This window comes from Vipera ursinii, assembly GCF_947247035.1.
Source record: "Vipera ursinii genome assembly, chromosome: Z".
NCBI lineage: Eukaryota > Metazoa > Chordata > Lepidosauria > Squamata > Viperidae > Vipera > Vipera ursinii.
This window is the reverse complement of record NC_139517.1, coordinates 79365263-79378488: the sequence shown is the minus strand read 5'-3', so window position 1 is coordinate 79378488 and position 13226 is coordinate 79365263.

The window sequence follows — 13226 nt, the reverse complement described above, 5'->3', positions numbered from 1 at the left end:
AAGAAGCTGCCTCTGAGCTGGATGGCTGGCCAACAGCTGTGGAGGTGATGTAGTGGGTCATGCCCAGGAAAAGGATTGCATATGAGGCCAGGAGTGACTGGATGGGGGGGGAGGGAAACCAGCTGTGCTGGGCTGCATCCGGCCATATGGGACCTCAGCGAGTTACCGGGTGGCTGCTTGAAGAGGGACAGTTGCCATCTCCGGAGCATGGCGAGTATGCCCACAGAGAGGGCTCAGTGCCGCCTGTGGCACGCATGCCATAGGTTCGCCACCACTGTTGTAGCCAGTCATTCTCAACCCCATGGATCTCACAGGGCTATTCTGGGAAAATATGCAGAACTGCACACTGTTGCCACCTAGATTCATTGTTATGAGTTTGGAGGGGAATATAAATGTTTTTATAAAAATGCTACATTGAGCTTCTGGATAAAAAGTGGCATATAACTCAAATATGGTTAACTGAACTGTAATTTATTCAATTCAATGCCCTGGATCTGGATGGTGGCTTTTGTCTCTGATGTATCAAATGCCTTTATGTGTCACTGAAAACTTGAATATTCCTGGTGTTGTGAGAAAGGGAGAAGAGAACTATCCCTTTTGCCCTTATTATGCATAATTAAAGCAGCTTACTCTATCCCTTCTCTTTGCTGTAAAGCAGCCTCATACTTTGTTAAAATTAGACAAATAAAACACAATATATCTGTTAAAATTATATTCTGCAACTCCATAATAAAGCATGGTTATCTGAGCTGATAAAGCAGCAGATTTTCTTTGTGCTTCTGTGTGTATGTATGCATATATATAATTATATCTATATATCTTAATGCCTTCAGAGTTGAGTGGTTAATTTATAGTAATAATGCAACTGCTTTTAAATGATAAAAAGTTAGACAAGGATTTATAATGATAAACATTAAGCTAAGCTTAATATAGCTGCAACCAACATGCATTGTACTCCTAGTTTATGAGCAGAATAGTAGCAGTCTCCTGATACTTTCCTAAATACAGTACATGTTATTGCCCCAGGGATAGGAATAGGGGAAGGAACTGAACATAAATGCAGGGAATTCAGTGATCCTGCAATCCTTCAAGGATCTTGCCATCATTGTTGGCTTTCTTTGAAGAACTTTAATATGTCTACCAGTAATTGGTGCTGCATAGGTGTGTCATTTAGAAAAAAATGAATTTAATGGTAATTATTCAAAATTTGAAAGAAATGAGAATGAACTGTGTGGAAAGTAATGTACCTTAATAAAATACTGAGGCAGTAGAGAAAGCAAGCTGATGGTTACATATTCATATATAGCTTTCACTTATTTATATTTTGTCATTGGTGTAAGACTATTGATATACAGCTACTTCTCAACTTACAACAGTTCATTTAGTAGCCATTCAAAGTTACAATGGCACTGAAAAAGTGACTTATGATCATTTTTCAAACTTATGATCGTGGCAGCATCCCTATAGTCACATGATTCACATTCAAATGCTTGACAACTGGTTCATATTAATAGCTGCAGTGTCCAGGGGTCATCTATTGCAGGACTTTTCAACCTTATCACCCATTGTACCACTTTTAGGATATGGCAACATCGGAGTACCACTAGTTGCCTAGCAAGGTACGGTATTAAAAACTTGATGGCCCAAAACTGGAAAAAAGTGATGAACTACAGGTAGTCCTCGACTTACAACTGTTCGCTTAGTGACTGTTTGAAGTTACAATGGCTCTGAAAAAAGGGCTCCCCAAGCGATAGCTGAGCAAGACGCCTGCCCGCCCAGCAGCGCTCTTCCTCGTGTCCAAGGTTTTCATTATTGTGAGCATTTCTGTTGAGGATTGGCAGCGGGGGTGGGGTGGGGTGGTGTTTGGTTTTTATTTTCCCCCTCTGCTGGGTGGTTGCAGCAGGTTTTGGTCACTTCACATGACCCTGGGACACTGTGACTGTCATAAATATGAATCAGTTGCCAAGCATCTGAATGTAAATCACAAGACCCTGGAGATGCTGCAACATTCCAGCTGATCCTGGTGCTTCTGGGCTCAGAAGCACCAGGATCAGCAACGAGCTCCAGCTGGAGCCTGGCGCTGATCCTGGCACTTCTACTGAGCTCTGACATATCCGAAAAAGCGCTGATCCTGGCGCTTCTGCTGAGCCCTGACAGCCTTGCAGCTCCAGCCATCTCTCGCTCAGACTTGTGCGGTGCTGCCATTCCCCTCCCCCGCTACCACTTTTCTAGGATGGTGGCGTACCACTTGCCAGATGCCAATGTACCAGAGGTGGTACCCGTACCACTGGTTGAAAAGCCCTGATCTATTGCGACTTTCTGAGAAGCAAAGTCAAGGGAAAGCCAGATTCACTTAACAACCGTGTTACTAATTTAACTACTACAGTGATTCACTGAATAAATATGGTGAGAAAAGTCATAAAATAGGACAAAACTCACATAATAAATTTGTCACTTAGCAACATAAATTCTGGCTTCAATTGTGATCATAAGTCGAGGACTACCTGTAGTCTTCTCTTTATTCTATTATTGTACCCTACAGTTCCATTACAATGATAATGTTCAAAGTAGCCAACAATAACACAGATCAACTACAAAAGTACAATTCAAAATTAATAAATCAGTTAAAAATTAGTAACAGTATAAATTAGTTATTTTTATAACAAAATATAAAATGCATTTTAGTCAGTGGCGTAGCGTGGGGGGTGCAGGGGGGGCCGGCCGCACCGGGCACAACATCTGGGGGGGCGCGCTCGCACTGAGCTGCTCAGGGAGCCCCAAGGGCTGCACAGAGTTGGCTTGGCTCCGCTCTCGAGCTGCTCTTTCTTGCAAAGCGAAATGAGTCCGGCAGGTGAGATGGGCGGCCACATAAACTGAATAAAATAAATAGAAGTGGCCAACTCTCCGCCCAGGCTCAGGCCAACCGCAAGCGCCCCACAGGCGCCCTGGCAGGTTTGGCCGAGCGAAGACGGACCTGCTGGCCGGCCGGCCTAGCTTCGTGCGCATGCGTGGCTTTATTTAGCGGGGCTCATGTGCGAGCTTGAATGCAGCGGCTCTTGCAGGTCGGAGCCCCGCCCAGCCGCCCTTGAGAGGGACCCGGAAGCATCCCGCATGCGCGTGACTCTTCTTGGAAAGTCTACGCTGCTGCGGGGCGCGTCTTTTCAGCAGTGCCGTGACGTCACCGCCAGCCCGCCCCTCTATTTCCGCTTCCGGTTGCCTTGCCCCGGGTGCTGGCAACCCACGCTACGCCACTGATTTTAGTAAGTATTTTTGTTTATAGCCTACAAATTTGACTACTTAAATATATATTTGCCTGCTGAAGTAAAGACAATAAAAAATAAATTAGCTTGGTTTTACTCAGTGAACAGTTTCTAGTGCCTGAACCCTACTATAGAAGGTTTCTTTACCCACATTCTTGACAAATGTGCCTCTGATTAGGTTGGACAAACAACCATGCAGGCTTACTGGGAAATTTTAGATAACCTAGTAAAATTATTTATTTATTCCTGAATGAATGGATAATTAATAAATTGTTGTAACAATGCTCCATGTGGTTTCGTTCTAGTGTTTTGGATCATGTGAATGTTCCAAACCATTCAAACCAGCCAGTATAGAGCAAATTAAGTCCAAATAGGATATAACTAACATGTAGCAGATCTCTTTAGATATCTGTAAAACCTGAGTGCATAAATGCACTACTTTAGCTGGAGAAAGTAATTTCTAGTCATCAACAAAAACTCAATTTTTAGTCATGGACCGAAATTAAAAGTGTAGCAAAACTTTCAAGAATAGAGTAAGTTATGTTCCATAATCTTCATTTTGATTTCACGTTTGTCTTTTTATCAGACTAGTGCAGGGGTCAGCAACCTGAAACACTGAAAGAGCCACTCGGAACCGGTTCCCTCACAAAAGGAAACACTGGGAGCCGCAAAAAATGTGTGCACATGCGCGTACATGCGCACATGCGCAGAACAAGGTTTGACTGAAGAGTGGAGCCAAGGCGAGATATGCACCTACCCTGCATATTTGAATTGATTGGTTGAACTTATTTAGTCCCACTTTTTTTTTTTGGACTACACATAGCAGAAGACTGGGAGCCGCAGGAGATGGCTGAAAGAGCCGCATGCGGCTCCGGAGCTGCGGGTTGCAGACCTGTGGACTAGAGTATCCCATAAGCAAAACTGAATACTGATCTTGCTGATTTGAAGCTACAATTCTACCATCTTTTCCAAGAATAAAATATTGAAGGCTGACTGGAAATTACCCAATATGATAAGTCATTCAGTTCATTGATGAAAAGTATTCTCTTATTGAAAAACATCTGTCAACTCTTTACTGACTCAGACAATCTAGCTCTGTATTTATTTATTTATTTTTATTTTTATTCCATTTATATCCCGCCCTTCTCCGAAGACTCAGGGCGGCTTACAAGCTTAGCAGTAGCCTTCATTCTATGTATATGCCTGCTTATTAGGGCTTTCAGACACACCCCCAAGCGGCATTATTACAAAGTCAGCTTAATTGCCCCCAACAATCTGGGTCCTCATTTTACCTACCTTGGAAGGATGGAAGGCTGAGTCAACCTTGAGCCTGGTGGGATGCGAACCTGCACTAATTGCAGGCAGCTGGTGTTACTTAGGGAGGCATTAGCCCACTGCTCCACCAAGGCTCTTTTGAACAAGGTAAACTTTCATCTCTTTTCAAAACATATTTTAAGTTACATATTACAATGCAGCAATACAGCAGGATAATCAAGAAGGCAAAAAATAAATAAATCTTGGGAATGCTTTAGAAAAACATTAGTAGATAATGAGAGATCAGCCTACAGAATGCTTTTCAAAGTAGTCAAATACGGAAAAGAGGGGGAAATTATAACCCTACAGAGATAATGACAAGAACAGAAGGCCACTAATAGAACCATCAGAAATCATAGAAAGGTGGAGAGAACACTTCAAAGAGCTCCTCAACCCCTTAGGAGAGTATCATGAAGAAGCAACACAAGACCACAAAACAACAGTGCTAGAACCAGAAATACTGATTGAAGAAGTAGCAAGAGTTGTTAAAAAGTCACCCAGATACAAAGCACCAGGAATATATGGGCTGTCAACAGAAATAATTCAAGCAGCAATGGAAAGCAGCATCAGATGGCTACAGAAAATCTTTAACGCAGCATGGACATAACTGCACTTGCTGATTGGCAATATAATAATACCACTGTGGGAAAATAATGTACGGCAAGCTAATAGATTAACTGTCAAAACCCATTCCTATTTTATTTCATTTCATTTCTATTTCATTCCACCTTTTCCTGGGTTTTGCCATACTTCCAAGGGGGAGGGGGGATGTGCCTGCAGGGCTATTACTTTCACTTCCTCTTTTCACTACTGTTGTGATTCCATGTCAGCCTGTGCTCCCAGCAGCTGAGTTTGAGGGATCTGAGGAGGAGGAGGAGGGGTTTTGAGAACCTTTGGTGTCAGAGGGAGGCTCTGATGCATTACAGGACTCTCAGTCAGATGAAGAGCTGGGCCCCTCCAGTTGTGTTATGAGGCTCAGCTGTGTGAGGAGGAGGATTCGGACTCTGAGGCTTCACAGATGAATCTATTCAGAGACGCTCGAAGTAGAAGGCAGTTTAGCAGAACAGACCAGAGAAAGTCTGTGAGGCAACTCAGAGAAAGGAGAAGGCATTGAGAAGCCACACCTTGGGGCTGCTAATAAAAGGGGAAGGTGTAGGCGGTGCTGGTTGCTGAAGGCAACCATTTGTAGAACTCCAAAGGAAATCCTGGTCTGTTTATGTTCTTGCTGAACTTCTTGTTTAACTCTTGTTTTGCTATTTGAACTAATTATTTTGCTAAGGAAAATATTCTGCTGGTTTTTTTGTTTTGTTTTGAGGACTTCATTATTTTGGACTGTATATAAATAAAAGGGTTGGGGTTTTTTTTCCAGCTATTGATTTAAAAAGAAAAGGGGTTGTCCTTGACACACAAACTGGGATGGTCGTAGGCTGGAACAGAACAGCTACAATGTAATCCTTTATTTTGTTTATTGGGTCTGTATCCTGTTTCCTGTGCTATCTCTCTCTCCTCATAAACCTCAGGCATCTTAACTTCTGCAGTATAAATCTGTTCAATGCTACACAATCCAGTGTTTTTTCCCCCCTGATCCTCTCTTCTTCCCATAGTGTTTTCATTTTCCCAACATTGAACAAATAACAGTTCTTACTACTATTAATACATACATATGGCTCTTTGGCCATATGCTTCTGGATTTGAATGGGACCTACTAAGAATTCTTCAAGATGATCCTTGGACAACTATGGACCTACCTGAGACAAGAACCTTGTTGTTGTTAGTTGCGAAGTCGTGTCCGACCCATCGTGACCCCATAGACAACGTTCCTCCAGGCCTTCCTGTCCTCTACCATCTAAGAACCTAGAGGGTAGCAATTCTCAGTGGGAGTGGTTGGAAGATTGAGTCTCCATCTTTTCCTTCCAACTGCTTGCTGTTTAAAGAACATCTGAGTTTCAACAGCAAGTGTTTTCTTTTGATTTTTACTTTCCAATGTTAATTGACTGATTGAGCTGATCTAATTCAATCCCTTACTGGAACTTAAACTGTTTTTTAATGTTCTTTTTATTGTTTTATTAGCTGTCATAAATCACTTCTGCCTCTTTGCCATGGACATTACCGCATACTGGGTAGTGAAAGAGATCTGATTTGATTTACATTTCCATCAAACTTTCACTAAGGGGATTTTGTATTTTACATTTTTTTTTAAAAAAAAACCACCTCTGGTCTTCATTTTTAAATTTTTTGATAAAAATCTCTCTCTTTGCTGAGAAAGCTCTTCTTAATCGTTTTTTTAGACTAATTTGCTATGGTGCTTTTCCTATCCTTGATAAGAGCTGTTTACGACTGGCTGTAAAAGTTCCAGCTATAAAAGTTTAAAAACAAGTATTTTTGGCTATACCAAAATATAGTTCAAATGCAAGAATATAAGGCAAAGTTATTGGCAAAGAAGCAGAATATTTTGAGAAACAGAATATTTTTTTTTAATTTTCAAGTCCAATTTAAAAATTTGGATAAAAAGCTTGATAAAGTAACAATGGTTACAACTCGAAGATAGTTACCAGATGCAAGTAGCAGCACTACAACATTATTTATAATCAAACAGATTGGAATGTAATTTGCTGCTAGCAGACTTGAAAGATGAGCTTGACTTGGAAAATACAAGTGGGTTTGAGAACTCCAAGAAAGGTATGGATTTTAAAGACTCAAAGTTAACAGAATTGACCAGTGATGAACTCAACTTAGAATATAATAGAGCTGTGACCTTGGAGGTCTTCTAGTCCAGCCCCCTGCTCAAGCAGGAAGACCTATACCATCTCAGACAAGTGACTGTCCAGACTCTTCTTAAAAATCTCCAGTGATGGAGCGCCCATGATTTCTGGAGGCAAGCTGTTCCACTGGTTAATTGTCCTCACTGTCAGGAAGTTTCTCTGTAATTCTAGGTTGCTTCTCTCTTTGATCAATTTCCAACCATTGTTTTTTGTCCCGCCCTCTGGTGCTTTGAAGAATAACATGACCCCTTCTTCTTTGTGGCGGCCCATCAAATATTGGAATATTTGCCTAAATGTAAAACTTTGCTTTTCTCCACATTGAAACTCATTTTTCAAGAACAGTGAGGAAGATTAGGGAATTATACCCAATTAGGGATTATACCCAATCGGAAAACAAATATTACGAAATATATAACAATCTACAGGACACTTTTTTGTATAGAAAATGTTGTAGATATATACAAGAGAGACTTACGACTTTGTGGAATAAAATCCAACTGTTAGGAAAGATCTTGATTAATATCTTAAGGAAAAGCCTTATCATTAAGAATCAGTCAAGAATATTTGATCCTGGACTGACCAGAGACAAAGATTGTGGTGACTTATAATGCACCAGAAGCCATTGTGAAACACAATAAATAAACTGTTAACAGAGGGTTCTGAAGACTAATTTAACTGTTGGATTTACTTGTGGTGATTGATCCCCACAATGGAGAAACGGTTGCAAAAGCTGATGGAAATAGCAATGATGGCTAAATTGACTGTTTTGATTAAAGAAACATGGAAACAGCTTCTGGACTTTGTGTCTGAGGTGGAAAAAAATGAGATTTTGACTTTGGGCTTTATCGATTAGATAGATTTGCAGAAGTTGGAAGTCAATGCCTTTTTTTCCTCTTCCGTTCCTTACTTTTCCTTTTTCCCTTCCCTATCCTACCTACTATTTATTTTTGTATTTTCTTTGTATTGTATACTATAAACTAATACAAATTTATACAAAAATGTTTTACCTGTTGATTATGTTTCTATATAGTAGATAGGCTAAGTGAGTTGGGTAAACATTGTAGAAATTTATAAATTGTGTATCTGCTTTGCAAGGGAGAAGGAGTTATTTTTGAAAAAAAAATAACATTCAACTTATGTATATGTCTGTTTTTTTTTCTTTTTATGCATGCTTTCTTATGTAGTGTCTAGTTTTGTTTTCTCTGTTTTGGGAGTTTGTATTTTAATGTTTTGAATAAAACAAAAAATATGATTTAAAAAAAAGAATTTTGACAGGTGAGATCCAGGAAGACACCCTTCTTTGCCACTGCCCTCACCTTTTGGGCTATCTCCTCCCAGAGGCAACTGGCATCCACTTTCCTGGCCTTGGTTTGAAGACTTGGGTCTGCCTACCCACATGGAGCTTACAGGGAAACATGTAACCTTGACATTGGTTAATCTTTAAAGGTCCTCCCCCCAGCCTTTTAAACTTTTATTATTCTATTCTTGTTTTAATTGCCTCCTGTTACTGAGTAATATTATTTTATATGGTTTTATGTTTTTAATTGTACACCTCTCAGAATCACCCCGTGAGAGATGAGTGCTGCTCTCTAAATTTATTTATTTATTTATTTATTTTATTACATTTATATACCGCCCTTTCCCGAAGGACTCAGGGCGGTTTACAGTGTGATTAAAAACAAAAATGCAAAAGTTAAAAACAGATTAAAAAATTATATTCGTCCCTGCATAAGTAAAACCCCAGTTAAAATTAAAATTAAAATTAAAATTCTCAGCCTGGGCCAGAGAGCTCGAAGAGCCAGGTCTTCAGGTCCCGGCGGAATGAACGGAGGTCAGGGGCAGTCCTAAGCTCCACTGGCAGCTGGTTCCAAAGGGCAGGCGTACCTTTTTGATTTGATAAATAAATAAAATTAGAGGCAAATAGAAACTGGGCAGATCTGAGTCTGTTTGGATCAGCTCCTACTTCATAAACAAGGCATTGCAGATTATTTGTGCAGCATTTATCTTAAGAAAAGGAATAGCATTACTTGAAAACTAATAGAAGCTACCTCCATGGTCTGTTGGGGATAAAAGCAACATTGTGAAGATATATTTTTTTTGTAAATCACATTTATAATCTGAAAAGCCTGCAGCAGTGAGTCAGAGGAGAGGCAATAGAGGCAGAATAATGCTAATGGGATAGAAATTCCATATTGGTATAGTGTTATCTGTTATGCTAAGTCAGGATTGGGAGGTAGATAACATTAATTTAGCTACTGTTGAAGGAAAAATGGAACTATCATGCTGTGTTAGCTGTGGTATTAACCTTGGGATACAATTGTAAGGCTGCAGAGAGATGGTAGATGGCCACAAAGAAATCAGAAAACTCAATTATTTGCTGCTATTCATGGTCATCTGAAGTTTAATAGCCTTGATTTGATAGCCTTACATAATATTTAAACTTTTTGAAAAGGATGTGGGAAACACTTTGAGATGTCAACTAGAAATCTTAGTTGTCTGAAATAATTTTCACTTGAACAAATGTTTTATGACATAATTGCCAAATAATTCCTTACAAATGTTTATGTTTAAATTGTGAAATTAATATAGATCAGTAGTCCATATGATATAATCTATATAAATAGTAGTCTACTATTTATGAACAACCATTTCATAAATATCAAACCCAGTAATAATGGAAAATGTTTGTAAGAATGTTGTTTTTCCTCTATAAATTTAAGAAAAATGTCCCTATCAAACTATTTCTTTAAACCTAATTCTAACTTTTGAAAAAGAATATTTTAAAAAGGTATGAATGCTAAATGTATAAAGATTTCAATTATAAGTTTTTGTAATTTTATAGTTTGCAAAAAGAATGTATATGAATATTCATCAGTCTGTTAAATTAGAGATGTATATTCATATTGTACTATACAATTAATTTATTTTCATTTATGTCAATTTATTTACTTTTAAAAGAAGAACAAATGGAAGATTAAAAATAAAGGATAGTGTAAAAGGCAAGTCCCCTTCAAATTAAGCTTGATGATTTTTCCGACATGCCCCTTGAATGTTCTTAAATAGCAGAAAAAAATATTTATTTAAATAGTTGTCTAGTACTTCTTTTAAAAAGCAGCACTATCCATGTGTATTAGTTCTTTCTCTGAAATAACTGGCTAAGATCAAAAATTTGAAATGGAAATAAAAGGAGAGACAGGAAACAATTATTTCAGTTACACATATTTAGTTATAGCCCTAGTTGCAGTTAGACAATTCCATATATTGCTTTTAAAGTGTATCTCACCATTTTAAATTGCTCCCCTGATTTGTGGGTAGCTTCCTCTACAAAGTATATTTGCAATACTTCAGTGTGATTTTATTTCCATCCTGCTCATCTCTAACACAGCCCCTGGCACTGAACAGGGATGTTTCATGCTCAGAGCTGTGAAACATCCCTTCTAGCAGCTCAGCAAGATTCCATTTATTTTTAATTGCTCTCCACAGTGGAGTCCAATTAAGGTTGAAGGCAGCAGGGTAAGGATAACCCACAAACCCTTTGAACGGCACAGAATAAGCATTTGCTCTGCCAGAAGGCTGCCATTAATGCATTTCATTTGTGCAAGAATGCAAACACTTGGACATACTCTGCAAGATCAAGCATAATGCCATGCACCTAAGTTTTAATACAGATGGCACTAGAAGTGACAGACTATCACCCCCTAGGTTATAAACTTGGAAAATTAGGTTAACTTAATACATGTTCTCTCTCTGCTTTCTTTCTGCAGAAATGATGGGACCCACTTTCTACTTATACATAACAGTTTATCTAAATAGACTAAGAGCCTTCTGATTTGATGGGTTTACAATACAGTGAAAAATTTAATCCTTAGGCATTTATATGTTAACACCTTAAATGAAATATTTATTTAAAATATTTGAAGTAATTCAAATGTATATATTTTGACTAAAATAAACAAGAAGCTTTGCTATTTATATGGGGGAAGGCCTCACTGAAGTTAATAGGAGATAAATGTAAATTTTATTGTCTATGGAGATTCTTGATCATCCAGGTTATGGTTGCCTTAAAGGTGCTTTTCCAAAGGGCAACTGGACTTTGTTGGGTTTTTTTTTCTTTGAAAACATTTTGCTTCTCATCCAAGAAACACGTTTTCGGTTCTGACTGACTGGTGAGGAATGCAAGGATTTATATTCTTTGCTGTCATCTGTTCTTTAGCATTCTGAGGGTCAGTTGGTTCCTTAGCTTTCTAGTCCACTCAGAGTTGTTGAGGCCATTTGGGTGGTTTTCTTATCTTCAGAGTCACTTGAATCAGAGTGCAAATGGGTGTAGAAACTTCTTGGGACTGCTGAAAGGACTGTTGTATACAGGAGATAAGTGGTGTCATATCCCTTGCTCTCTGTAAATGTAATAAATAATATAAATTACATTCATAATAAAATATAAAAATAATAAAATACATAAAAATAAAATAATAGTGAATTAAGTGTAATTTGTTTTCTTAAAAGTCACTTATATGTTGGAAAACATTCAAATGTCATTATAGATTGCTGAATAAATATATTAAACAGAAAGAAGTTTAAATGTCTATATAACAAATCAAACAATGAGGTTTGGAGTGATGAGAAAAAAGAAAAATTCCAACAACTATCAATAGATTCAGGAAACATACCCACAGACAGGCATAAAGGTCTTAAATGCTTATATACAAATGCTCAAAGCTTCGGGAACAAACAGGGTGAACTAGAAGCAATAGTACATGAGGACAGGTATGAAATAGTTAGCATTACAGAAACCTGGTGGGACGAAACCCATGACTGGAATGTACTGATAGATGGATACAAATGGTTCAAAAGAAATAGATCTACAAAAAGAGGAGGGGGTATTGCACTATATGTAAGAGAACACTACATATCTACAGAAATGTGATCAAAGGTAAAAACCCTCCAGAATGTATATGGGTCAATATAAAAGAAAAAAAAGTGACATTGCCATAGGTGTATATTACAGGCCACCCAACCAATCAGAAAAAATAGATGAACTCTTTGCCAGTTAACAAACATTGTAAAAAGCATACCACAGTAGTAATGGGAGACTTCAACTATCTAGATATTCAACTGGGAGACAAACTGCAGCGAGTGGGAGATAAACAGATTCTTAACCATCCTAGCCAACAACTTTATCATCCAAAAGGTAGAGGAGGGAACTAGAAGTAAAGCTATACTGGACCTAATCCTTACTAATCGAGAAGAAGTGATAGAGGGAGTTGAAGTTGCTGGAACCTTGGGTGAAAGTGACCACGTCATGCTGAAATTCAATATAATGCAAACACAAACAACAGAAAATAATCCAACCAGGGTCTTAAACTTCAAAAGAGCTGATTTTAACAAACCCGGAGAGAACCTAGGAAAGATTCCATGGACAAAAATCCTAAAGGGGAAAACAACTCAAGAAGCGTGGGAAACACTGATCATAGGGGCCCAGTACAGCGCAATACCACTAAAAAAGAGAAACAAGAAATTCAAGAGACCAGCATGGCTGCACAAAGCTCTCTCTGACAAACTGAAGGACAAGTACAAAAAATGGAAAGAGGGACACATAACTAAGGGTGATTATCAGCAGACCTGCAATGATGAAGTCAGGAAAGCAAAGGCTCAGAATGAACAAAGACTTGCAACAGAAATCAAGGACAATAAAAATTTTCTTTCAACATAATAATAGAAAAAAGTCAAGGAAACTAGGTCCACTAAAGAGAGAAGATGGCAAGGAAATAATAGGCAACAGAGACAAAGCAGAGCTGTTTAACTCATTCTTTGCATCAGTCTTCACACACAAAAAAATTATAGCCCAACATCCAAAAAAAAAACCTACTGCAAAAGACAAACTAGAAACAAA